Genomic DNA, 25,720 nt, shown 5'->3' on the forward strand with positions numbered 1-25,720 from the left:
AAGAGCAAGAGTTGACTTTAGAACAGTCTGCTAAACAGCTGCAACTCAACGAGTCTGAGAAAGCGATGGAGGTGGCCAATAGAGAGCGTAATTTAGCGATAGACAAGTGCTATCCTGCTTTGCCATCGAGTACGGCTAAGATAGTAGAGGACCCTGAAAAGGATCCCCTGTTGTCTTACTTGTTACGATCACCCCCACCGTATGCACAGGGTGCTACGGCTCCACCTATACCGAATGTTCAATTACCGGTTGCTGGACAACCTGGTGTCCCTGTTCCCGCTCCCCTGAATCAAGTTCCTGTACCTCCTGTGGTCAATATTCATGTTCCTTTGACAGCCCCTCTTCCAGGGTTGCCGGCTTCTTTGCCTATGCCTGTGTCGCTCACACCTGCTAGTTCACAAGCTAGTTTGCCTGCTACTCCTACTGTTCCTGATCTATCTGTTCCAACTGCTACTCTATTTACTGCTTCTGCTAATATTATGACTCCACTTTCTGTTCGTCGGAGAATCACTGATTCTGTCTCTAATATTCTATCTCCCTTCTATAAAACTCTGATTAAGACTCCTACCTCTGACTCTGTGCAGAGACGTAGTCAGCTTCCCAGTACTGAAGAAAGAGGAATACTAGATTCCACTGCTCTTAGATGGGTTTCAAAAGTTGGAAGATATAATGTACAAGATGTATTAGATACATTTATGCAATGGAATGAACCGACACAACGATATGTGTTCGATGAAATGTGTTTCCTTCTACGTGAGGAATTGGAAGAGGATGACCCTGAATCAAATCTAGGAGAATTAATTAATGTTCAGAAAGAGTTTGCTGCAGGTATGGTAGTTGGTCAAAATATAAAAGAAGCGATGGAACTGATTTTAAGTTATAGGAATGACCCATCCCTTCGTTCACCAAGAGAGTTAGGGAAACGTAGTACGAAACAAAATCGTCAATATCCAATGAGAGAGGTTCCACCAATTTGGCGTGAAGCTGTGCAAGCTAATGCACCGCTTGGTATTGCAGCCGCTCCGGCCCAATTCCAGAGAGTATGGATACATATTCCATGGAAGCGAGCTGAAGTATTAGCAGTGAAACAGGCCTTGCCAGATCCGCGTAAAAATCCTGCAGGGTACTACAAAGAGTTGGCTCAGACAGTTGACGCTTGTGTATTGAATCTAGCTGACATAGATCTGCTATTTGGTAATGTAGTACCGCAACCAATTTGGGCTAAAATTCGTAAAGAGAATCATCCAGTTGCCCTAGGTGGTGACTGGGCAGCTATAATTGCAGCGGATGGTCAACAAATAGGTGGTTCCAAACCAGAACCCTTAATTGCTAATTTACCTGGTAGAATAATCGATTTAATGAAAACCTTGATGCCAGCATTGCGCGTTAACTGGGACAAATTGTCCGCGTGCAAACAAAAGAAAGACGAAAGCGTCTCCGACTTTTTCACAAGATTCGAGGAAACTTTCGTGGATCATAGTGGTCAGGATATGAGCACAGAAGGAGGCCAGAGATTATTTGTTGATAAATTTGTGCACAATCTGTTGCCAGAACTTAGTGGTAAATTAAAGAATTCTGAAAGTGCGTGGGCTGTCTCTACGACTGCGCAAATACTTGCGACTGCCCAGTACTATGAAAATAGGGACAAAGAGGAGAAAGAAAAATCAGATAAAAAGACGAAAGATTTAAAAACTAAAGTACTTTTACAGCAAGCTTATCCGCCTCGCACAAATCAGACTAGTACACAGCAAGGGTCATATCAAAGAACGGATTATACTTTTCAAAGGCCACAATACCAATGGAATCAATGTGCTTATTGCAAAATGGAAGGTCATTACAAAAATGAGTGTCCAGTTCGAACGCAAAATAATACTGCGGCTACTCAGAGAGGTCGTGGTAGTTCTATGCAAAACTCTAGAGGTCGAGGACGAGGTGCTATGCCTCCGCAGACGAGTGATCGCCCTTCTAATTATTTCGACCAGCGAAATGGACAATCTGCCCAACAGAATAGGTCTCCACAGTATCATGTTGAAGACTATTATGAAGCTAGTGAGGAAGTTCAGCAAAGTGAGTACTAGGACAGCCATGGACAAAGAGAGGGAGTAGTATCAGTTCCAGTAGATCAGAGTGGGCCTTATGTCGCAGTAGCAACATCAGGTATAGTCGAACCGTTTCTGTTGGATACTGGTGCAGCAAAAAGCTCTATCATACATGCGAAACTCCCTGGCGCACCTTTGTCTGGCTCAACAAACGTTTCAGTAGGTTTTTCGGGCGCCCCTGTTCATAACCCTGTTTCTGGTCCTTTGTCTATTTCTGTTGGACCCTGTCAATTGAAAGCACCCCTGATTTTGACGACAGGTTGTAACGAAAATCTGCTTGGTTTAGACTTGTTAAAACGCCTGTACGCGACATTGTACTGTTCTCCAGCAGGAGTACAGCTTACGTTGGGTAAAAGAATAATCTCTCCGATGTACTTGTCGATGGATGCGCTCCCACCAGAGCTGCGTTCACTCCCTGATACTCTTTGGGCGACTGGTCCTAATGATGTAGGTCTATTGGAAATTCCACCCTATATAGTAACTTTGAAAGCAAATGTCAAACTTCCACGAATTCCACAATACAGAATCTCTAGTGAAGGTGAGCGTGCGCTCCTACTGATAGTGCAAGATCTGATTGAAAAAGACGTAATAGAAGAAACTAGAGGTAATGTCTGTAATAGTCCTGTACTGCCTATTTTGAAAAGAACTGACCCAACAAAACCTCCAGTATATAGGTTTGTAATTGATCTTAGAGAGGTTAATAAAATTGTGATTCCACAGTTTCCTGTGGTTCCAGACATTACTGCATTGTTAACATTGATTCCTGCTACAGCAGCATGGTTTTCGGTTGTCGACTTGAAAAATGCCTTTTTCAGCATTCCGATAGCCGAGGAAAGCAGAGATATCTTCGGTTTCTCTCTAGGAGGACGAAGCTTCAGGTTTAAACGCGCTCCACAAGGTTATTGTGAAAGCCCATCCATCTACAGTCAAGCATTAAAAAGCCAGTTAGATTCCTTCGTACTTCCTCTTGGTTCTGCTTTAGTACAATATGTCGATGATCTTCTAGTGGCTGCTGATGACAAGGAAACTTGCAAAACAGCTACGATTTCTTTATTGCATCACTTGTCAGATTTGAATCACAAGGTGTCACCTTCAAAAATGCAATACTGCTGCCAAGAAGTGACCTACCTAGGTCATCTCTTGTCAAAGGAGGGAAGGAAGTTGACCCCAGAGAGAATAAAAGCAATTACACAGATGAATGTTCCTAGCACGCAGAGAGAAGTACGTGCCTTTTTAGGTATTACCTCATATTGTAGGCAATGGATCCCAAATTTTTCTCTTTTAGCAAAACCATTGGTAGCCTTGACTGGGAAAGGTGTTCCGAGTCCGGTACCATGGTCTGCAGAATGTCAGCAGAGTTTTTCTGAATTGCGAAATGCACTGTGTTCAGCTCCTGTATTGGGTACACCCGACTACAGTAAGCCATTCACGCTCTATGTCCACGAGAGAGAAGGTTGTGCATTGAGTGTTTTGACGCAGAAATTTGGTGATAAACAACGCCCTTGTGCGTATTTTTCATCAACGTTAGATCCAGTAGCTAGAGCGTTGCCTAGTTGCTTGAGAGCTACAGCCGCAGCTGCAGCCTCCATTCGACAATCTGCTGGTTTAGTAATGAACAACATGCTAGTAGTTATGGTTCCTCATGCTGTGGATACACTCATGAACCGAACCAAGACGCAGCACCTTACCAGTGCTAGATTATCAGGTTACGAACTGACATTGCTAGCGAGTCATATTCAGATCAAAAGATGCAATGTATTGAATCCAGCAACATTGTTGCCGACTAGCCAAGAGTCGAGTGATTCCGAACCACACGACTGTTGTTTCAAAACTGAGGAAGAAACAAAAGGACGAATTGATCTAAAAGACACTCCGTTATCAGATCCAGATGGAACGTTGTATGTTGATGGGTCTTGCTTCAAATTGGAGAATGGTGATGTGACTGCTGCTTATGCAGTAACGACCTTGAGTACGATTGTGGAGACTGCAAGAGTGAGTCAGAATTCTGCCCAGGCTGCAGAATTGATCGCGCTAACAAGAGCGTGCGTTTTAGCTAAGGGAAAGAGAGTGAATGTGTTCACAGATAGTCAGTACGCGTTCGGCGTGGCCCATAGTTTTGGCCGTTTGTGGAAAGAGAGAGGTTTCATTACGTCCCATGGGACTAAGATTCAACATGGTCAGCTAGTTAATGACTTGTTGGAATCTCTAACCTTGCCGACTGAAGTTGCGATTGTGAAATGCAGTGCTCATAAAGCAATCACGGATGATGTTGGTCGTGGGAATGCTTTTGCCGATGAGACTGCAAAACAGACAGCTAGAAACATGATGAGTAGAATGTATGTTTCAACGTCTGCAAGATGGATTTCTGAGTCTGGAATGTGTGAAGACACAGTGGAAAGCGTGAAAGAAATTCAGAAAGAGGCGACTGAGGAGGAAAAACTTGCATGGAGAGAGAGCACGGGTAAATTGGACTCGAGTGGGTGTTGGATTGACTTGTCGGAACAACAGCGTTGGATGTTGCCTGATGCGTATGTGCTTGCAGTAGTAACGATGGCACATGGAACAGCGCACATCAGTTCAAAAGGGATTTGTAAGATGTTGGCTCCGGTCTGGAAGAATGATGGGATTAGTAAGTGTGCAGAGAGAGTGGTGAGAAATTGTATGGTATGCTTGATGCATAATCCTGGCAAGGGAATCCCCACACCTGCAGGTCATTTCGCTCCTCCTTCCTGCCCCTTTGAAGTGATCCAGCTAGACTTCATTCACATGGATCGTTGTAATAACCTAAAGTACGTCCTAGTGGTAGTTTGTGCTTTCTCCAGATGGATCGAAGCATACCCGCTAAAGGACAATACTGCCTTATCCACTGCCAAAATTCTTCTAAAAGAATACTTCCCCAGATACGGAATGCCACGGATTGTATGGTCAGATAACGGAAGTGAGTTCGTAGAGAAAGTTATGCAGAGTGTGTGTGCCGGCCTAGGGATTAGACAGAAGTTTCATAGTGCGAATCATCCCCAGTCCGCGGGTTTAGTCGAGGGTTACAATGGCACCCTTAAACTGAAACTTGCTAAGATACAAGCATCCACGGGTTTGTCCTGGCCAGACGCATTGCCTTTGGCTTTGCTATCAACAAGAGCAACTGTACATTCTAGAGTAGGACTTAGTCCATATGAAATAGTTTTTGGTCGTCCTGCAAATGTTTGGGGGGTACCTAGACCAAAAGAATTCAAGCAGCTGGAATACCCAATGTTAATTGATTACCTTTTCGACTTGACTGCTAAATTGAGTCTTATTCACCAACAGGTTTTCGATGCATTGCCAAAGCCACCGGAGAGTCCAGGCCATCAGCTGAAACCGGGTGACCAGGTGGTCATTAGAAATTTTGCAAGAACGAAAAATCTTCAACCCAGATTCATTGGCCCTTTCCAAGTCTTACTAGCAACGAGAACTGCTATTCGTGTGGCCGGAAGGAAGAACTGGATCCATACGACACACGTCAAACGTGTGCCTCTGCCACTTCCTTACGACAACTGGGTAAAGAAAGGAATCGGTGCCTCTGAAACGGAACAAGTCCCCAGGTTCATACCTTTCAGCGATGCAGAACTGATCACGGATTCACCAAATTCTGACTCTCCTCCTGAAACTGCTCTTTTGAACCCTGAACATTTGTCATCCGCACCCAACGAACATTTGCCATCTGCACCAAAAGAACATTTGTCATCTGAAAACGTGAACATTACAACGTCGGCTGAAAATACATTGTTTCCAGACCAGACAGCTCCTGCAAAACTGAGATACAATCTGCGGCCTCGCAATATGGACAAATAAAGCAGGAAACTGCCTATTTTCAGATTTGAATTTTCTATACATTGCCTCCAGCCAGGAAGTTTGCTAATACTTTGTATTGTTTCTTTTTGTTTTAAAATTGCCTTGCCGTCTGGGTAGCCGTAGAGTCGTGGCTGTGTGCCTAGTTGAATCTGCGGGGGTCAGACACAAGGTCGATCTTTCTGTTAGTTCTGGGAACTCCCAGGGCTGATAGAGGCATTTTCATCTACGTACACATCATCAGTGGTCACGAGCGGATTGTAGAAGATGGGGCTTCCTGAGCTGCAACGAGAGAATGTAATTTATGTTCGCAGAAATAGACTGTACAGAATACTCCACAGCAAATGCTTTCTAATGCAATGTGCAGTTACATTTTTAATTGTTTTGATAACGTTGGTGGGTGGAATCATCTTTGGTGTGCATTTGATTTTTATGCCAGTAACTACAGTACCTCCCCTTGATCCTACTACTTCTACGGTTTCTTCTATGCATTCTTTTCACTCATTTCCTGAACACGAACAAGCTCGACGCTCAGAATTTATTAACAATACATTTGTACAGCTCTTGCATCAACACCAACTGGTAGTTAATACTACAGACTGCTGGGTGTGTGGCTTGATACCTCACACTATGGATAAAGGCATTCCCTATCTAGTCTTACCTTTTAGCTACAATGGATCATTTCAGGCCTTTCAGACCATTTTTTCATATGCCCTTGAAACCTATCCTCCGCGTCCACCACGGTCCACTAAATACAACTCAGCCAACAAAGCTTTAGTCCAGGGAATTATTGACATGATTAAAGACGTCAATAATACTCCATCTTACCCTAGAGATGAATTACGGGTGTATTTGAGTTGGAACTCTACCGAGTATCGCCTTAGTTTGGGAGAAAGCAAGCGTAAAAGCTCCACTTCAGTTTGGGTCGTGCCTCACCGAGGTCAGGTCTGTTTGCAAGGAAATGGGAGAAATCTGAGAGCTCAGCTAGGGAGGAGTGAGTGCGTTGAGACTTACGTATTTCCGTCTAACTCCTCCCCTGCCTTCCTTACTGCTAGGGGTACTTACTTCATCTGTCAAGACAGAGCGTATACATGGCTGCCTGCTGACTTCTCAGGTTCATGTTATATTGCTCGATTGTTACCTCCGATATACACTGCTTCCTCTGATTATCACAAAACCAGAATAGCAAGGGGTGTCTTCAGCAAGGAAGATACCGCTGGTCAGGAAGCTGGAGACTTCTTCAAAGGTTTCCTTCCGTTTTGGGGGCCTATGGCCAATAGTAGAAATCTACGTCAACTAACACGGGTAGTTGAATCTACTATCACAGAAACGGCTGGTGCCCTTAGTAACTTAACAGCTGAGCTTCAGGCGGATCGTCTCATGACGTTGCAGAACCGAATGGTTCTAGACGTAATACTTGCAGATCGAGGTGGGGTATGCAGAATGATCCAATCGAGCTGCTGTGTTTTTATTCCCAATAATGCTCCGACTGTCTATGAAGCGATCTCTAAGCTACACAAGATTTCCGACTCTATACACGTAGACAAGGGAAACTGGTCCTTCATGGAGTGGTTTTGGACTCTGGTATCAGCGTGGGGATGGAAGGTCCTGATGGTCATTGGTGTCATCCTAGTATTTCTGTTCTCGTGTTGTCTTATTATCCAATGTGGTCCCGCTCTGTGTAGTCTCTGTGCTGCAACCTGTTTCAGAAAACCACCTGCATTAGGAGAAAAGGCACGAGACAGGATGATGATGCAACAACATGTCACTGACATAATGAGCATAGAGTTAGATTCAGACATAGACTGAGTAATTGCCTATGTAAGGGCAAAAGGAGGGTCTGAGGTTCCGTGACGATTTTAACCCGTGTTTTCATCATTGTCGTAAACACATGATTTTGGTATCAGTGAACCGCAAATGATCCATTTAGTATATCCTGGTGTTTTCGCTATGCTACGAGCAAGAGCACTCCTGTTATGAACACATTTCTGATCTACCCGTGGCATCCATCTTAGAACACGGAAGCCATTTTGTATTCCTTGCCCTCACATAGTCAATGGACACGCAATGACTTCTTTTCATCTAAGGACACGTAGGCTTTAACCGGCGATTCACCTTGCGAGGGACACGTGCACCTTAGGCCAGCAACGCTGTGGCAGCATGACTCGGCAAGAACTGCCTCCCCAGCCTGAGGCCAGTCCTGCTATACTGGTTCTTGTGTTCGTTGGCCTGATCATGATTAGGCGGCCGAAGCTGGTAACCGTGCCCATTTACGACCCACAAACATCTCTTATCCTGTCTTTCTATCTTCTGCACCTGGCTCTGCTCCTTTCCTTCTGGGCCTTTATTAGGGGGAGGTAACGAAATTTACGATGAGGCGGTCCGGGTCTTGAATGAGAAATTGACATGGGATTATGATGGAATAGTGGGAACCCCTCATTTGTAATGTTTCGACATCAGATACTGTTGACAATTCCTGTACAAACGCCAAATATTTATTGTTTAAGACACGAATGTTTAGAACTGTGGTAACATGTAAAGAATTTGCCCCGAGCAGAATATTTAGTATTTAAGGAGTAACCCTCTTTGTACAAATTGAACAGGCTCCTAGATACTGCCCGTGTGCAGTTTCGGTGACTTCTGTGTCCCTGCAGTAATAAACCTTTGGTCTTTGACGCCACCATCGAGAAGCCCGTGTTTCTGTTTGTTTGTGCACCGAGACAGGTAGAACTCCGGGGTCTTCGGGTGTTATCCCTGACACCTCTGGACAGAACCAAAAAGTCCAGAACTCCAAGTGACCGGACAACGTGGCAAGCAGCAAAGAAGCAGAAGGGCCCCACGCAGATCTCGTGAATGCTGGGGGGCTGGACTTCGGTGCTGGAGCTGCTTAGGGTTAGGGCTTCTCAAACCCCAATGCACTTACTCGAGGGTCTCTCGGGGGTCGTGCTGGTGAAGCGTCATGCAGGTCTTGAAGATGGCCAGTCCCACGGGTCTCGTCACACCCACGAATCTCAGCTGGGCTGGATGATGTAGGTAGAGGTCAGAGATGGCAGGGAATCCGGGTCTCGTCGAGCTGGGCAGTCTTGATCCGGAGGATGGACGTGCAGCAAACCGCAAGAGCTTCGATGGTGCCTGCTGGTGCAGGGTGGCTACTCCTTAGCCACAAGGGAGAGTCTTCAAAGAAAGTCTTTTCGTGGAAAGTAGTTCAAGATTCAAGATTATCTAATTTGGGAAGGGGGCCTGCTCCTACCTTTATCCTAAGAAAAGGGGCTGGCACGCGACTAAGTCCTGCCCTATGGGTGGGACCAGGAGGAGGGTGGTTACACCCCTCTCCTTTGTCCGGTCTCTCCCCAGCTCAGGGGCTGGTGTGCCCCAAGAACTGGTTTGAGCCGGCATATGCACAGTGAGCACCGGGGTGCCACTTGCAGTCACCTTCCTTTCAGCCCTGCCTACCTGGGATACACAAAATCCTGTCTGGGATGGTCCTAGCACCGCCCCTGACAGCAAACCCTTTGTCCAGGCCTCCGTTGCTGGAAGGACTCCCAGCAGCAGGAGGGCAGACTTGTGTCTCGGTGGCAGCATCCATTTTGTGGAGCTGAGGCTGTGTCTGACTTTAACCGGGGTTCACAGTTACATACATGTTGTGTCCCTCTAGAAGGGTGGAATGCTAACCCCGTTGCCAGAATTGGCGAGGGGTTAGTATTCCAATTCGTATGACACCTTACTCGACATGTTTTGATAATGCTATACCAGAGTTAGCATTTAACCGCGAGGAATATAAAGCTCTTAAGAGTATATGGTATAGCGTTATCATGGAACAGCTATTTGGACTTGGTTCCGTAAGCTGCAAACGGGCTCAGCTCATGCCAGAGCACCATCTCACATAATTCCAAGCACTCTGCCTTCAGGATTGATAAGGCCTGCCATAGGAGTGACTGATAGGAATATATGTGTCCATTTTAGGGTTAGATATAGGAATACTATATCTAAAGCAAAGGGTGTTTACACCACCTTGCCCCAGCTGTCGTGCAGCCAGTTGTGTCTGTTTGGGTGGCCAGCCAGGGGTGGCATAATACATGCTTCAGGCCCTGGGTACACCTATGCCCTGGATACCTAAGGTATGCTGTACAGGGACTGATAAGGTGGCCCAGTACCAATTGGTAAAATGCACCTAAGGTACATGGTTGTAATTTAGAGAGAGAACAGCTAGGCTGTGGGTCTGATTAGCAGGTCCACAGCCAGGGAAAGTCGTAAATCAGTGAAGCAAAAAGCAAAAATCTGGGGTGGCCATGGGATTGCAGACCCCACTCTCCTACATAACCCCCCCCCCCCAAACGTAGGGACATTAAACTAACCTTGACCAGGTGAGTCTTCTTGCTCTAAGTGGAAGTACCTGGAGAGACCATCTGCATTACCATGGTCAGTCCCTGGGCGGTGCTCCACTGTAAAGTCCATCCCCTGTAGGGAAATGGACCACCTAAGAAGTTTGGGGTTTTCACCCTTCATTTGATTTAGCCATAAGAGGGGCTTATGGTCGGTCTGAACTTTGAAGTGGGTACCAAACAAGTATGGCCTCAACTTCTTCAGGGCCCAAACCACAGCAAAGGCCTCCCTCTCAATAGCTGACCAACGTTTCTCTCTAGGGGTCAGCCTTCTACTTATAAAAGCAATGGGCTGGTCATGACTATCAATATTCAGCTGAGATAGAACAGCTCCCACACCCAACTCAGAAGCATCTGTTTGGACAATGAAAGGTTTGGAGTAGTCTGGACTCTTGAGAATAGGTGCAGTGCACATGGCCTGCTTTAGGTCATCGAATGCCTTCTGACAGCTAACTGTCCACTGAACTTTCTTTGGCATTTTCTTACTTGTCAGGTCATTAAGTGGAGTCACAATGGTTCCATAATTTCTGACAAATTTCCTGTAATAACCAGACAGGCCCAAGAAAGCTCTGACCTGTGTCTGGGTGGTTGGAGGAGCCCAGTCCTTTATGGCCTGTATCTTGCTCTCCAGAGGTTGAACTTGGCCTCCACCTACAAGGTGGCCCAATTATACAACTTGACTCTGCCCTATCTGGCACTTAGTAGCCTTGATAGTGAGGCCTGCCTTTTGCAGGGCCTCCAAAACTTTCCTCAGGTGGATCAGGTGATCCTCCCAGGTGGAGCTAAAGACAGCAATATCGTCTAGATATGCTGCATAAAAGTCATCCAACCAAGTGAGAACTTGGTTCACCAACCTTTGAAAAGTGGCAGGGGCATTTTTCAAACCAAAGGGCATCACCACAAATTGGTAATGACCTCCTGGGGTAGAAAATGCTGTCTTGGCCTTGGCATCCTCAGCTAACCTGATTTGCCAATAACCAGCTGTCAGGTCAAATGTACTCAAGAACTTGGCAGAAGCCAATCTGTCAATGAGTTCATCTGCTCTTGGTATTGGATGGGCATCTGTCTTAGTGACAGCATTGAGACCCCTGTAGTCTACGCAAAACCTCATTTCTCTCTTACCATCCTGGGTGTGAGGTTTAGGCACTAGAACTACAGGACTAGCCCAAGGGCTCTCTGAGGGTTCAATGACTCCCAATTCCAACATCTTTTGTACTTCAGTTTTTATGCAGTCCCTGACGTGGTCAGGTTGCCTGTAGATTTTACTCTTTATAGGCAGACTGTCTCCAGTGTCCACCTCATGTGTGCACCAGTTTGTCTGACTGGGGGTCAGAGAAAACATTTGTCTGAAGGATTGAAGGACCTGCCTACAATCCTGTTGCTGAGGCTCCGAGAGGCTGTCAGAAAAGACTACACCATCTACTGACCCATCATCAGGGTTCTGAGTGAGCAGGTCTGGGAGAGGGTCACTCTCTTCCTCCTGTCCCTCATCTGTGGCCATTAGCAAGCCCATGTCCTCCCTGTCAACAAATGCTTTGAGCCTATTCACATGAAGTACTCTGTGAGGGCTCCTGGGAGTTCCCATGTCCACCAAATAGGTGACTTCTCCCTTTTGTTCAATGATGATGTGGGGTCCAGACCATTTGTCTTGGAGAGCTGCTGGGGCCACTGGCTCCAACACCCACACCTTCTGTCCTGCATGGTATACAGTTAGGACAGCCTTTTGGTCATGCCAAGCTTTTTGAAGTTCCTGGCTGGCCTCAAGGTTTTTAGATGCCTTCTCCATGTACTCTGCCATCCTCGAGCGGAGACCAAGTACATAGTCCACTATGTCAAGTTTAGGCTTTTTGAGAGGTAACTCCCATCCTTCCTTCACAAGACATAGGGGTCCTCTTACAGGATGTCCAAACAAAAGTTCAAAAGGGCTGTAACCAACCCCCTTCTGTGGGACCTCTCTGTAAGCAAACAGAAGGCAGGGTAAAAAGATGTCCCATCTTCGCCTAAGCTTTTCTGGTAACCCTTTTATCATCCCTTTGAGGGTCTTGTTGAATCTTTCAACAAGCCCATTGCATTGTGGGTGATAGGGTGTGGTGAATTTGTAATTGACACCACATTCCTTCCACATAGCAGTCAAGTATCCTGACATGAAGTTTGCACCTCTGTCAGAGATCACCTCCTTAGGGAACCCCACTCTGGAGAAAACTCCAACCAGGGCCCTTGCCACAACAGGAGCTGTAGTGGTTCTAAGGGGAATAGCTTCTGGATACCTGGTGGCATGATCCACTACCACCAGTATAAATCTGTGCCCAGATGCTGTGGGGGGTCCATTGGTCCAACAATGTCAATCCCCACTCTTTCAAAGGGAACCCCCACCACAGGTAGTGGTATAAGGGGGGCCTTTGTTGTGCCACCTGATTTGCCACTGGCTTGGCAGGTGACACATGAACGACAAAAGTTCTTAGTGTCCTCAGACATATGGGGCCAGTGAAAGTGTGGGGCAAGCCTGTCCCAAGTCTTATTCTGGCCTAAGTGACCTGCAAGGGGAATTTCATGGGCCAAGGTGAGAAGGAAACCTCTCAGAGACAAGGGGATGACCAGCCTCCTGGTAGCACCAGGCTTGGGGTCTCTTGCCTCAGAGTAAAGGAGTCCATCGTCCCAGTACACTTTATGGGCACCTGTGGCATTCCCTGCAGCCTCAGCAGCAGCCTGCTGTCTGAGGGGTTCAAGAGAGGAACAGTCTAACTGTGCCTGCCTCAAGTCTGCCCTGGAAGGGCCCCCTGTCCCAAGAAACTCAACCTGTTCAGGCTCAAGCTCTTCTAGGACAGTTCCTTCTGGGGTCTTGGGGTCAGTCTCCTGAGAGAGCTGATCCATCACCTGAGGCAGGGGGGAAGAGTCAATCATACCCCTACTGCTCTTTCTCTTGGGTAGTGTCTGGTCCATTGTTCCAGGATCCAGCACTAGTTCAGCTGGGCATTTCTTGGCCTGTGACCTAGTCACAGCAAGGACATGTGCTGACAAACCTAACATTTCCACATGAGTCCTATACTCCACATCTGACCATAAGGAGGATTCCAAATCATTGCCCAAAAGACAGTCCACAGGGAGGTCTCAACTAACAACAACCCTTTTGAGGCCATTTACCCCTCCCCAGGAGAAGTTAACAAGTGCCATACTATGGGAGGTAGTGGCATTGCTAGCATTGGTCACCAGGTAGTCTGCTCCCAGTATTACCTGGTCAGGGTCCACAAAGTTAGGTGTCACCATGGTGACACTGGCACAAGTGTCCCTGTAGGCCTGAGCCATTTTTCCATTAATCAAAGGCGTCTGCCTGTACTTGCCCAGAGTACTGGGGCTTATTGTAGGGGTCATATCCATGTCCCCAGTACAAACAAGAACAGCCTGAGTACGTGTTCTGACTAAGTCAGAGCCCGCCTCTGTTCCCAGGGTTAACCCCACTATAGCCTTAGCAGGATTACTACCACTACTAACTGTACTAGGGGGTGCAGATGCCTTAGGGGCAGTAGTGGTAGGAGTTGGGCCTTTCTTGGTGCACTCACTAAACCAGTGAGTATTACTTTTGCAGTATTGGCACCATGGTTTCTTCTGACCATTCTTCTTCTTTTGGGAATTCTGGGAATTCTGGGACCCACCCTCTTTAGGTTGCTGGGGCCCTGTTGAAGACTTCTGGTCATTTTGCTTATTCTCATTACCCTTGGGATCTGCTTTCTTCTGGCCACCACCCTGGTTCTGGTTCTGCTGCTTGACCCTTGTCCTGACCCATCTGTCTGCCTTCTTTCCCAATTCTTGGGGAGAGGTCAGATCTGAGTCAATAAGGTGCTGATGCAACAACTGATTTTGACAATTACTTAAGATTTGTTCTCTCATAATTAGATTATACAATCCTGTGTAATCAGTAACTTTACTTCCCAGTAACCAGCCTTCAAAAGCCTTAGTGGCACAATCTACAAAGTCAGCCCAATCTTGAGACTGCATTTTCTGGGTGTCTCTGAACAGCAACCTGTACTGTTCAGTGGTTAAGCCAAACCCATCAATCAGTGTATTTTTCAAGACTTGGTAATTGTTAGCATCCTCATCTCTAGTAGTGAGGAGTTTATCTCTACCTTTACCTTCAAAGGAGAGCCACAAAATAGCTGCCCACTGACTCTGGGGGATGCACTGGACAGTGCAGGTCCTCTCCAAAGCAGTCATCCATTTGTGGATGTCATCCCCTTGTTTAAAGGGGGGCACTATTTTACTCAGGTGTCTAGTATCAAAACTCCTGTCTTTATCCTTAGGGATATTGCTGCCACCAGTGGGGACTACCCCACTTAACTGTTGCTCTCTAGCAAAGGCAAGCTTCTCCTTGGCAAGGGCAAGTTCTTCCCTCTGAATCCTCAGATTAGCCTGTTTCATCCTTGCTTCATGTTCTCTTCTCTGAGGGGAAGTCAGTCTCCTCTGGGGAGAGATCATTCTCCTCTGAGCAGAGGCATGAGAGTGCACAGATCTATTGGAGTCCCTAGAATGAGACCTATCTCTTCTAACTCCAAAGTTAGGCCTGCTTAGGGTCAGTACTGGGGTCCCCCAGGTCCTTCCCTATGTAGGTCTAAGTTGGCCCTAGTAAGTCTGACTAGCTCAGGACCATTGTCTGCCTCATCCCCAGAGACTTCCTCTTCCTCCTCCTCCTCCTCTTCTACATCTTCTGTTTCAGGGAGGTTGGAGTCTGGGTCACCACGAGTACCTTCTAAGGGGGGCATGCTCCCATCTGTCTGAGAAGCTTTTCTAGCATCATAAGTCTCTAAGAGACCTAACAGAAAAGGAGTGGTAGGGTTAGAACCCTGTTTTAGTTTCCTGGAGGTACACAATTGTCTCATCTCCTGGAAGCTAAGGGCTGCATAATTGGAAGTGACCTGTGGAGGGTCAACAGCCACAAGGGGAGTCTCTAAAGACTCTCCATGGGTAGACATGCTTCTAGTGTGGTGTAAGTGATGCACCTACCTACACTATGGGTTTACCTACTGATCCCTTGCTAAGTGTTGTAGTCAGGGTGTGCTAAGCCCTGTTACACTACAACAGCTGGTTCAGTAGAACTCAGAGTATTCTAAGTTAAGTTATATGTACCTGGGTACTTATGTGATCTTTCAAATGATATTCTTAGGATACGTGCGAGGTAAAACAACAGCAAGCTCAAATCCCAACCGCTGCACACCAATGTGAGAAGTTGGCCTGATATATAGTGCTCACTATTCTAGTGATCACTGTGTATCATACCAAACAACCCTTATTGATGATTGGTTGTAAGTCAACCTTTCAGACCAGCTATCCTAGTAGCATGGACACGAGCAGTCTTCAGGCTAAACTCTAGAGGGCGTGTTAAGCCAGCTGTTTTACCATCACATATACCCCTTGAACACCAAGTGAAAGGACACCACACAAGTTGTTATGAAAATAAAGGATATTTATTTATAACAAGACTACCCTGAACTCTTTATGAGTCAGGGAGCTAAGCACAATACAAAACTCTTACGAAAATACTTCAAGTTGCACAATTTACACAAATGCCCGAGGGGCACGAAAAACCATATACACAAAAAGTGGAATGCAAAATACTAGCAGGTAAGTAACAAGATCCAGAGCCTTCAGGATCGCTAGGACTACACTACTGAACCTTAAGATTACGAGCAGGAGGCCTAGGGAGATCGGGTGCAGAGTGTGCACTCTCACGCGGGATGCGGGAAGAAGTCTATGGATGCTAGCGTTTCTAAAGTTACTGTTTCCGGACGAATCCGACTAGGTAGACTGAAAACGACAAAGGATCTGGACACTTGGATAGTGAACCTGTGCTGGAGTACCGAAATACTCAAATTACCTAGCCCAGGGGCCGCGGCTGCATAGGCTTCAAAAGACGTCAGGAATCCTCGTTGAAGTCTATGGGGCCTGAAAGAAGAAGTTGCTGGCAGGCAACCAGTGAAGAAGTTCGGTGTGATCCAAGGCTGGATCAGTGAAGGAGACGACCTGAAAGCAGAGGGGACTCAGTTCCTAATCACTAGCCAGTGATTATGTGGGCACCAGGAGGGCACCGGATGAAGTCACCTCGACCAGGTGAGTGGGCGACGCTGGACTCTGCAGTCATACGGGCTAGGAGGCGTTGTCGGCGTCCAGGCTGGAGGTGCGAGCTGTCCCACGAGGCTGTCGGCTGACAAAGGCAAGCCCACGCGGTGGAGTCAAGATGGCGTCTGGAGTGGACCAGGAGGGTCCAGGGCACTTCTTGTTGGACAAGAAGCAAGGGCCAGTCTAGGGGACCTAGACCAGCGGTGAAAACGTCGTGGTACGTCGTCAATAGGGTCACTAGCCAACGGGCAAGTGACCGGACAACGTGGCAGGCAGCAAAGAAGCAGAAGGGCCCCACGCAGATCTCGTGGATGCTGGGGGGCTGGACTTCGGTGCTGGAGCTGCTTAGGGTTAGGGCTTCTCAAACCCCAATGCACTTACTCGAGGGTCTCTCGGGGGTCGTGCTGGTGAAGCGTTGTTCAGGTCTTGAAGATGGCCGGTCCCACGGGTCTCGTCACACCCACGAATCTCAGCTGGGCTGGATGATGTAGGTAGAGGTCAGAGATGGCAGGGAATCCGGGTCTCGTCGAGCTGGGCAGTCTTGATCCGGAGGATGGACGTGCAGCAAACCGCAAGAGCTTCGATGGTGCCTGCTGGTGCAGGGTGGCTACTCCTTAGCCACAAGGGAGAGTCTTCAAAGAAAGTCAAGAGTTCCTTTCGTGGAAAGTAGTTCAAGATTCAAGATTATCTAATTTGGGAAGGGGGCCTGCTCCTACCTTTATCCTAAGAAAAGGGGCTGGCACGCGACTAAGTCCTGCCCTATGGGTGGGACCAGTAGGGGGGTGGTTACACCCCTCTCCTTTGTCTGGTCTCTCCCCAGCTCAGGGGCTGGTGTGCCCCAAGAACTGGTTTGAGCCGGCATATGCACAGTGAGCACCGGGGTGCCACTTGCAGTCACCTTCCTTTCAGCCCTGCCTACCTGGGATACACAAAATCCTGTCTGGGATGGTGCTAGCACCGCCCCTGACAGGAAACCCTTTGTCCAGGCCTCCGTTGCTGGAAGGACTCCCAGCAGCAGGAGGGCAGACTTGTGTCTCGGTGGCAGCATCCATTTTTTGGAGCTGAGGCTGTGTCTGACTTTAACCGGGGTTCACAGTTACATACATGTCGTGTCCCTCTAGAAGGGTGGAATGCTAACCCCGTTGCCAGAATTGGCGAGGGGTTAGTATTCCAATTCGTATGACACCTTACTCGGCATGTTTTGATAATGCTATACCAGAGTTAGCATTTAACCGCGAGGATTATAATGCACTTAAGAGTATATGGTATAGCGTTATCATGGAACAGCTATTTGGACTTGGTTCCGCAAGCTGCAAACGGGCTCAGCTCATGCCAGAGCACCATCTCACATAATTCCAAGCACTCTGCCTTCAGGATTGATAAGGCCTGCCATAGGAGTGACTGATAGGAATATATGTGTCCATTTTAGGGTTAGATATAGGAATACTATATCTGAAGCAAAGGGTGTTTACACCACCTTGCCCCAGCTGTCGTGCAGCCAGTTGTGTCTGTTTGGGTGGCCAGCCAGGGGTGGCATAATACATGCTTCAGCCCCTGGTAGGCCCTGGGTACACCTATGCCCTGGATACCTAAGGTATGCTGTACAGGGACTGATAAGGTGGCCCAGTACCAATTGGTAAAATGCACCTAAGGTACATGGGTGTAATTTAGAGAGAGAACAGCTAGGCTGTGGGTCTGATTAGCAGGCCCACAGCCAGGGAAAGTCGTAAATCAGTGAAGCAAAAAGCAAAAATCTGGGGTGGTCATGGGATTGCAGACCCCACTCTCCTACACCTCTGACCTCATAAAGAGTTCAGAGGTGTTTGTTATTAATAAATATACTGTTTATTTTCATAACAACCTGTGTGGTGTCCTTTCATCTGGTACTCAAGGGGTTATATTGTGGTAAAACAGCTGGCTTCACATGCCAAAAGAGTTTAGCCTAAGACTGCTTTGTCCATGCTACCATTAGGATAGCTGGTCTATAAGGTTGACATACAACCAATCACCATAAGGGTTGTTTGGACTGATACAAGGTGATCACTAGAACTAGTGAGCATCATATATCAGGCCAACTTCTCACATTGGTGTGCAGCGGTTGGGATTTGAGCTTGCTGTTGTTTTTGCCAAATATAATCTTGAAATATCATTTGAAAGATCACATAAGGTACCATAGGTACATATAACAAGCTTAGAAATACTCTGAGTTCTACTGAACCAGCTGTTGTAGTAGAAAGGGTCTAGCACACCCTGACTACAACTCTTAGCAAGGGATCAGTAGGAAAACCCATAGTGTAGGTAGGTGCATCACTTACACCTCACTAGAAAGCATGTCTACCCATGGTGAGACTTCAGAGACTCCCCTAGTGGTTAGTGGCCCTCCACAGGTCCTTTCCAGATATGCAGCCCTCAGTTTCCAGGAGATGAGACACTTGTGTACCTCCAGGAAATTGAAACAGGGTTCTAACCCTACACTCCTTTTCTGTTAGGTCTCTTAGAGACATATGATGCTAGAAGGGCTTCTAACCCAGGCCCCTCTAATCCAGATGGGAGCATGCCCCCCTTAGAGGGTAATCCTGACTCCAACCCCCCTGAAACAGAGAATGTAGATGAGGAGGAGGAGGAGGAGGAGGAGGAGGAGGAGGAGGAAGAGTCCTCTGGGGATGAGGCAGACAAAGGTCCAGTAGACTCACCAGGGCCAACTTAAGCCTACATGAAGGTGGTACTGGGGGAGCCCCAAGACCACCCTCAAGCAGGCCTAACCTTGGGAATAGACGAGTTAGGACTCACTCCAGAGGCTCTAACAGATCTATTCATACCCATGTCTCTCAGGCATCTTCTCAGAGAGGGATGACATCCCCTCAGAGAAGAGAGCATGAAGCAAAGATGAGGGAAGTGAATCTGAGGATTGAAAGGGAAGAACTTGCCCTTGCCAAAGAGAAACTTGCCTTTGCCAGAGAGCAACAGTTGAGTGGGGGAGTCCCCACTGGTGGCAGCAATATCCCTAGGGATAAAGAAAGGGGTTTTGATACTAGAAACCTGAGTAAAATAGTGCTTTCCTATAAGACAGGAGATGATATCCACAAGTGGATAACTGCTCTGGAGAGGGCCTGCAAAGTACAGCAGGTACCCCAGAGTCAGTGGGCAGCTATATTATGGCTCTCCTTTGAAGGTAAAGGTAGAGCTAAGCTTCTCATTGTCAGAGATGAGGATGCTAATGATTACCAAGTCTTGAAAACTGCACTGATTGATGGGTTTGACTTAACAACTGAACAGTACAGGTTAATGTTCAGAGACACCCAGAAAACTCAGGCTCAAGATTGGACTGACTTTGTTGATTGTGCCACTAAGGCTTTGGAAGGCTGGTTACTGGGAAGTAAAGTTACTGATTACACAGGATTGTATAATCTAATTATGAGAGAGCAAATCTTAAATAATTGTCAGAACCAGCTGTTGCATCAGCACTTGATTGACTCAGATCTGACCTCTCCCCAAGAATTGCGAAAGAAGGCAGACAGATGGGTCAGAACAAGGGTCAAGCAGCAGAACCAGAACCAGGGTGGTGGCCAGAAGAAAGCAGACCAGAAGGGTAATAATGAGAATAGGCAAAATGACCAGAAGTCTTCAACAGGGCCCCAACAATCTAAGGAGGGTGGGTCCCAGAATTCTCAAAAGAAGAAGAATGATAGTCCTAAGAAACCATGGTGCCAATACTGTAAAAGTAAAACTCACTGGTTTAGTGAGTGCACCAAGAAAGGACAAACTCCTACCACTACTGTCCCTAAGACACCTGCACCCCCTAGTACAGTTAGTAGTGGTAGTGTACCTCCCAAGGCTATAGTTGGGTTAACCCTGGGAACTGAGTTGGGTTCTGACTTAGTCAGAATTCCTACTCAGGCAGTTCTTGTTTGTACTGGGGACATGGATACGACCCCTACTGTAAGTCCTAGTACTCTGGGCAAATACAGACAAACGCCTTTAATCAATGGAAAAATGGCTCAGGCCTACAGGGACACATGTGCCAGTGTCACTATGGTGACACCAACATTTGTGGACCCTGACCAGATCATGCTAGGTTCAGATTACCTAGTGACCAATGCTAGCAATGTCACTACCAATCACAGTATGGCAGTTGTTAATTTCTCCTGGGGAGGGGTAACTGGCCTCAAAAGGGTTGTAGTTAGTTCAGACCTCCCAGTAGATTATCTTTTGGGCAATGATTTGAAATCCTCACTGTGGTCAGATGTGGAGTACAGGACTCATGTAGAAGTGCTAGGTCTCTCCTCACATGTCCTTGCTGTGACCAGGTCACAGGCCAAGAAATGCCCAGCTGAACAAGTGCTGGATCCTGGAAGAATGGACCAGACACTACCCAAGAAGAAGAGCAGTAGGGGTAAGGCTGAGCCTTCCCCCCTGCCTCAGGTTGAGGATCAGCCCTCTCAGGAGGCTGACCCCAAAGACCCCAGAAGGAACTGTCCTAGAAGAGCTTGAACCTGAACAGGTTTAGTTTCTTGGGATAGGGGGACCTTCCAGGGCAGACTTGAGACAGGCACAGTTAGACTGTTCCTTCCTTGAACCCCTCAGACAGCAGGCTGCAGGGAATGCTACAGGTTCCCACAAAGTATATTGGGATGATGGACTCCTATACTCTGAGGCAAGAGACCCCAAGCCTGGTGCTACCAGGAGGCTGGTCATCCCCTTGTCTCTTAGAGGTTTCCTTCTCACCTTAGCCCATGAGATTCCCCTTGCAGGTCACTTAGGCCAGAACAAGACTTGGGGCAGGCTTGCCCCACACTTTCACTGGCCTCATATGTCTGAAGACACCAAAGAGTTTTGTCGCTCATGTGTCACCTGTCAAGCCAGTGGCAAATCAGGTGGCACAACAAAGGCCCCCCTTATACCACTACCTGTGGTGGGGGTACCCTTTGAGAGAGTGGGGATAGACATTGTTGGACCAATGGACCCCCCCAACAGCCTCTGGGCACAGGTTTATACTGGTGGTACTGGATCATGCCACCAGGTATCCAGAAGCTATTCCCCTTAGGACCACTACAGCTCCTGTTGTGGCCAGGGCCCTGCTTGGAGTTTTCTCCAGAGTGGGGTTTCCTAAGGAGGTTGTCTCTGACAGAGGTGCAAACTTCATGTCAGGATACTTGACTGCAATGTGGAAGGAGTGTGGTGTAAACTACAAATTTACCACACCCTATCACCCACAGTGCAATGGGCTTGTTGAAAGATTCAACAAGACCCTAAAAGGGATGATAAAAGGGTTACCTGAAAAGCTTAGGCAAAGATGGTACATCCTTTTACCCTGCCTCCTGTTTGCTTACAGAGAGGTCCCACAGAAGGGGGTTTGCTACAGCCCTTTTGAGCTTCTGTTTGGGCATCCTGTAAGAGGACCCCTATGTCTTGTAAAGGAAGGATGGGAGTTACCTCTCAAAAAGCCTAAACTTGACATAGTGGACTATGTAATTGGTCTCCACTCCAGGATGGCAGAGTACATGGAGAAGGCATCCAAAAACCTTGAGGCCAGCCAAGAACTTCAAAAAGCTTGGCATGACCAAAAGGCTGTCCTAACTGTGTACCATGCAGGACAGAAGGTGTGGGTGTTGGAGCCAGTGGCCCCAGCAGCTCTCCAAGACAGATGGTCTGGACCCCATACCATTTTTGAGCAAAAAGGAGAGGTCACCTACCTGGTGGACCTTGGAACTCCCAGGAGCCCCCACAGGGTGCTTCATGTTAACAGGCTCAAGGCATTTGTCGAAAGGGAAAACATGGGCTTGTTCATGGCAACAGATGAGGGACAGGAGGAATAGAGTGACCCTCGCCCAGACCTGCTCACTCAGAACCCTGATGATGGGTCAGTTGATGGTGTAGTCTTTTCTGACAGCCTCTCTGAGCATCAACAAAAGGATTGCAAACTAGTTCTTCAATCCTTTAGACAAATGTTCTCACTGACACCCAGTCAGACAAACTGGTGCACCCATGAGGTGGACACTGGTGACAGTCTGCCTGTCAAGAGTAAAATCTACAGGCAACCTGACCACGTCAGGGACTGCATAAAGAAAGAAGTCCAAAAGATGTTGGAATTGGGAGTCATTGAACCCTCAGAGAGCCCTTGGGCTAGTCCTGTAGTTCTAGTGCCAAATCCTCACACCCAGGATGGTAAGAGAGAGATGAGGTTTTGTGTAGACTACAGGGGTCTCAATGCTGTCACTAAGACAGATGCCCATCCAATACCTAGGGCAGGTAAACTTATAGACAAGTTGGCTTCTGCAACTTTCTTGAGTACATTTGACCAAAAGCTGGTTATTGCCAGATCAGGTTAGCTGAAGATGCCAAGGCCAAAACAGCATTTTCTACCCCAGTAGGTCATTACCAATTTGTGGTGATGCCCTTTGGTTTGAAAAATGCACCTGCCACTTTTCAAAGGTTGGTGAACTAAGTCCTCACTGGGTTGGATGACTTTTGTGCAGCATATCTAGATGATATTGCTGTCTTCAGCTCCACCTGGGAGGATCACCTGATCCACCTGAGGAAAGTTTTGGAGGCCCTGCAAAAGGCAGGCCTCACTATCAAGGCCACCAAGTGCCAGATAGGGCAGAGTCAGGTTGTGTACCTGGGCCACCTTGTAGGTGGAGGCCAGGTTCAACCCTTGGAGAGCAAGATACAGGCCATAAAGGACTGGGCTCCTCCAACCACCCAGACACAGGTCAGAGCTTTCTCGGGCCTGTCTGGTTACTATAGGAAGTTTGTCAAAAATTATGGGTCCATTGTGACACCACTTAATGACTTGACAAGCAAGAAAATGCCAAAGAAAGTTCAGTGGACAGTTTGCTGTCAGAAGGCATTCGATGACCTGAAGCAGGCCATGTGTACTGCACCTATTCTCAAGAGTCCTGACTACTCCAAAACCTTCCCCTAAGTTTGGGGCGGGGGTTATGTAGGAGAGTGGGGGCTGCAATCCTATGGTCACCCCAGATTTTTGCTTTTTGCTTCACTGGTTTACGACTTTCCCTGGCTGTGGGCCTGCTAATCAGACCCACAGAGTAGCTGTTCTCTCTCTAAATTGACATCCATGTACTTTAGGTGCATTTACCAATTGGTACTGGGCCACCTTATCAGTCCCTGTACAGTGTACCTTAGGTACCCAGGGCATAGGTGTACCCAGGGCCTACCAGGGGCTGAAGCATGTATTATGCCACCCCTGGCTGGCCATCTAAACAGACACAACTGGCTGGTAAGACAGCTGGGGCAAGGTGGTGTAATCACCCTTTGCTGTAGATATAGTTACCTATATCTAACCCCAAAATGGACACATATACTCCTATCAGTCACTCCTATGGCAGGCCTTAGCAATCCTGAAGGCAGAGTGCTTGGAATTATGTGAGATGGTGCCCTGGCATGAGCTGAGCCCGTCTGCAGCTTGCGGAACCAAGTCCTAATAGCTGTTCCATGATAACGCTATACCATATACTCTTAAGTGCATTATAATCCTCGCGGTTAAATGCTAACTCTGGTGTAACATTATCAATACATGTCGAGTAAGGTGTCATACAAATTGGAATACTACCCCCTCGCCAATTCTGGTGACGGGGGTAGTATTCCACCCTTCTAGAGGGACACGACATGTATGTAACTGTGAACCCCTGTTAAAGTTAATTCGAGCCTTGCCATCACAAAATGGATGCTGCCACCAAAGACACAAGTCTGACCTCCTGCTGCTGGGAGTCCTTCCAGCGAGGGAGGCTTGGACAAAGGGTTTCCTGCCTTGGGAGGTGCTAGCACCACCCCAGACAGGATTTTGTGTATTGGGTAGGATAGGCCTGAAAGGAATGAGACATGCCTGGGGCACACAAGGTGTCCTGTGCATACACCGGTTCAAACCAGTTGCTGGGGCATCCCTGCCCCAGCTCTGGCGCGAAACCGGACAAAGGATAGGGGGTGTAACCACCCCCCTTCCTGGTCCCACCCAGGGGAGGGACCTAGTCACCAGTACAGCCCTCTTTAGCAGGATAAAGGTGGGAGCTGGTCACATTCCAAATTAGATTAATCCTGAACTACTCTACAAGAAGAAACTCTGGACTTCGACGTTCTGCTCCACAGAAGACTGAAGAAATCTCCCTTGTGGGCAAGGAGTGTCCACCCTGCAACTGCAGGCACCATCAAGCGTCCAGCGGCTTCACTTTGTCGTCTTCCCTCGAGGATCCAGACTTCAGAGCCCGACGAGACCCGGATTCCCAGACCTCTCCGACCTCAACTCACATCTGCAGCAAAGCTGAGACCCGTGGGTGCGACGAGACACGTGGGACCGGCCATCTTGAAAGAAACTGCACTTCGCTTCCAGCACGACTCCCGAGGTAAACTCAACCAAGTGCTTTGGGGATTGAGAAGCCCGAGCAGCCCCTGCATCGAAGATCAGCCCTCCAGCATCCACGAAATCTGCGTGGGGCCCTTCTGCCTGGTTGCTGCTCGACGCGTTGTCTGGTCACTTGCCGGCTGGCTAGTGACCTCCTAGACGACGACCTTTGAAAACTACACTGCTGGTCTGGTTGCTCCAAACTGGCCCTTGCTCCCTTCCAAAAGAGGAGCACCCTGGACCCTCCTGGTCCACTCCAGACGCCGTTTCCACTCACAGCGTGGGTTGCCTTTGCCAAGGCCTGTTAATTCCAAATCCGGAACCAACACCGCCGACAGCGAGAGCCTGCGTGGGACAGCTCGAGCCTCCATCCTGGTTGTCCAAGACACCTCCTGGTCCACGTGGCCGCAGAGTCAATCGTCCACTCTTCACCTGATCGTGACGACGACATCTGGTTCCTTCCTGGTTCCACACCGGTCACTGGCTAGTGACTTTGAACACTGTCCCCTCTGCTTTCAGGTCCTCTTCTTCCTCGATCCACCCGTGGATTGCACCGGACATCTTCCTCCTGGTCGCCTGCAGCATCTTTTCTTCCAGGCTCCATAGACTTCAACGCAGAAACCCGACACGACTTCGCACCTATGCACCCGCAGCCCGTGGGTGAGGTAACAAGAGCAATTCGGTGCTCAAGGGGAGCTTGACTCTCCTAGTGTCCAGATTCACAGTCGTTTTAGTCCTAACCAGTCAGGATTGTCCGTACTCACCTTTTTCTTGAACTGTACTGTCCATAGACGTTGTTACGCATCTCGCGTGTGAGTTCACACTCTGCACACGCGTCCCGTGGGCCTCCTATTACTTACCTAAAGTTAGGGTAGCGCGGTCCCAACAATCCTACAGCCTCTGGACAGCTCCATTCCTTCTATCGATTTCCTTATACCATTTAC

This window comes from Lissotriton helveticus, chromosome 4_1, assembly GCF_964261635.1.
Source record: "Lissotriton helveticus chromosome 4_1, aLisHel1.1, whole genome shotgun sequence".
Classification (NCBI taxonomy): Eukaryota; Metazoa; Chordata; class Amphibia; order Caudata; family Salamandridae; genus Lissotriton; species Lissotriton helveticus.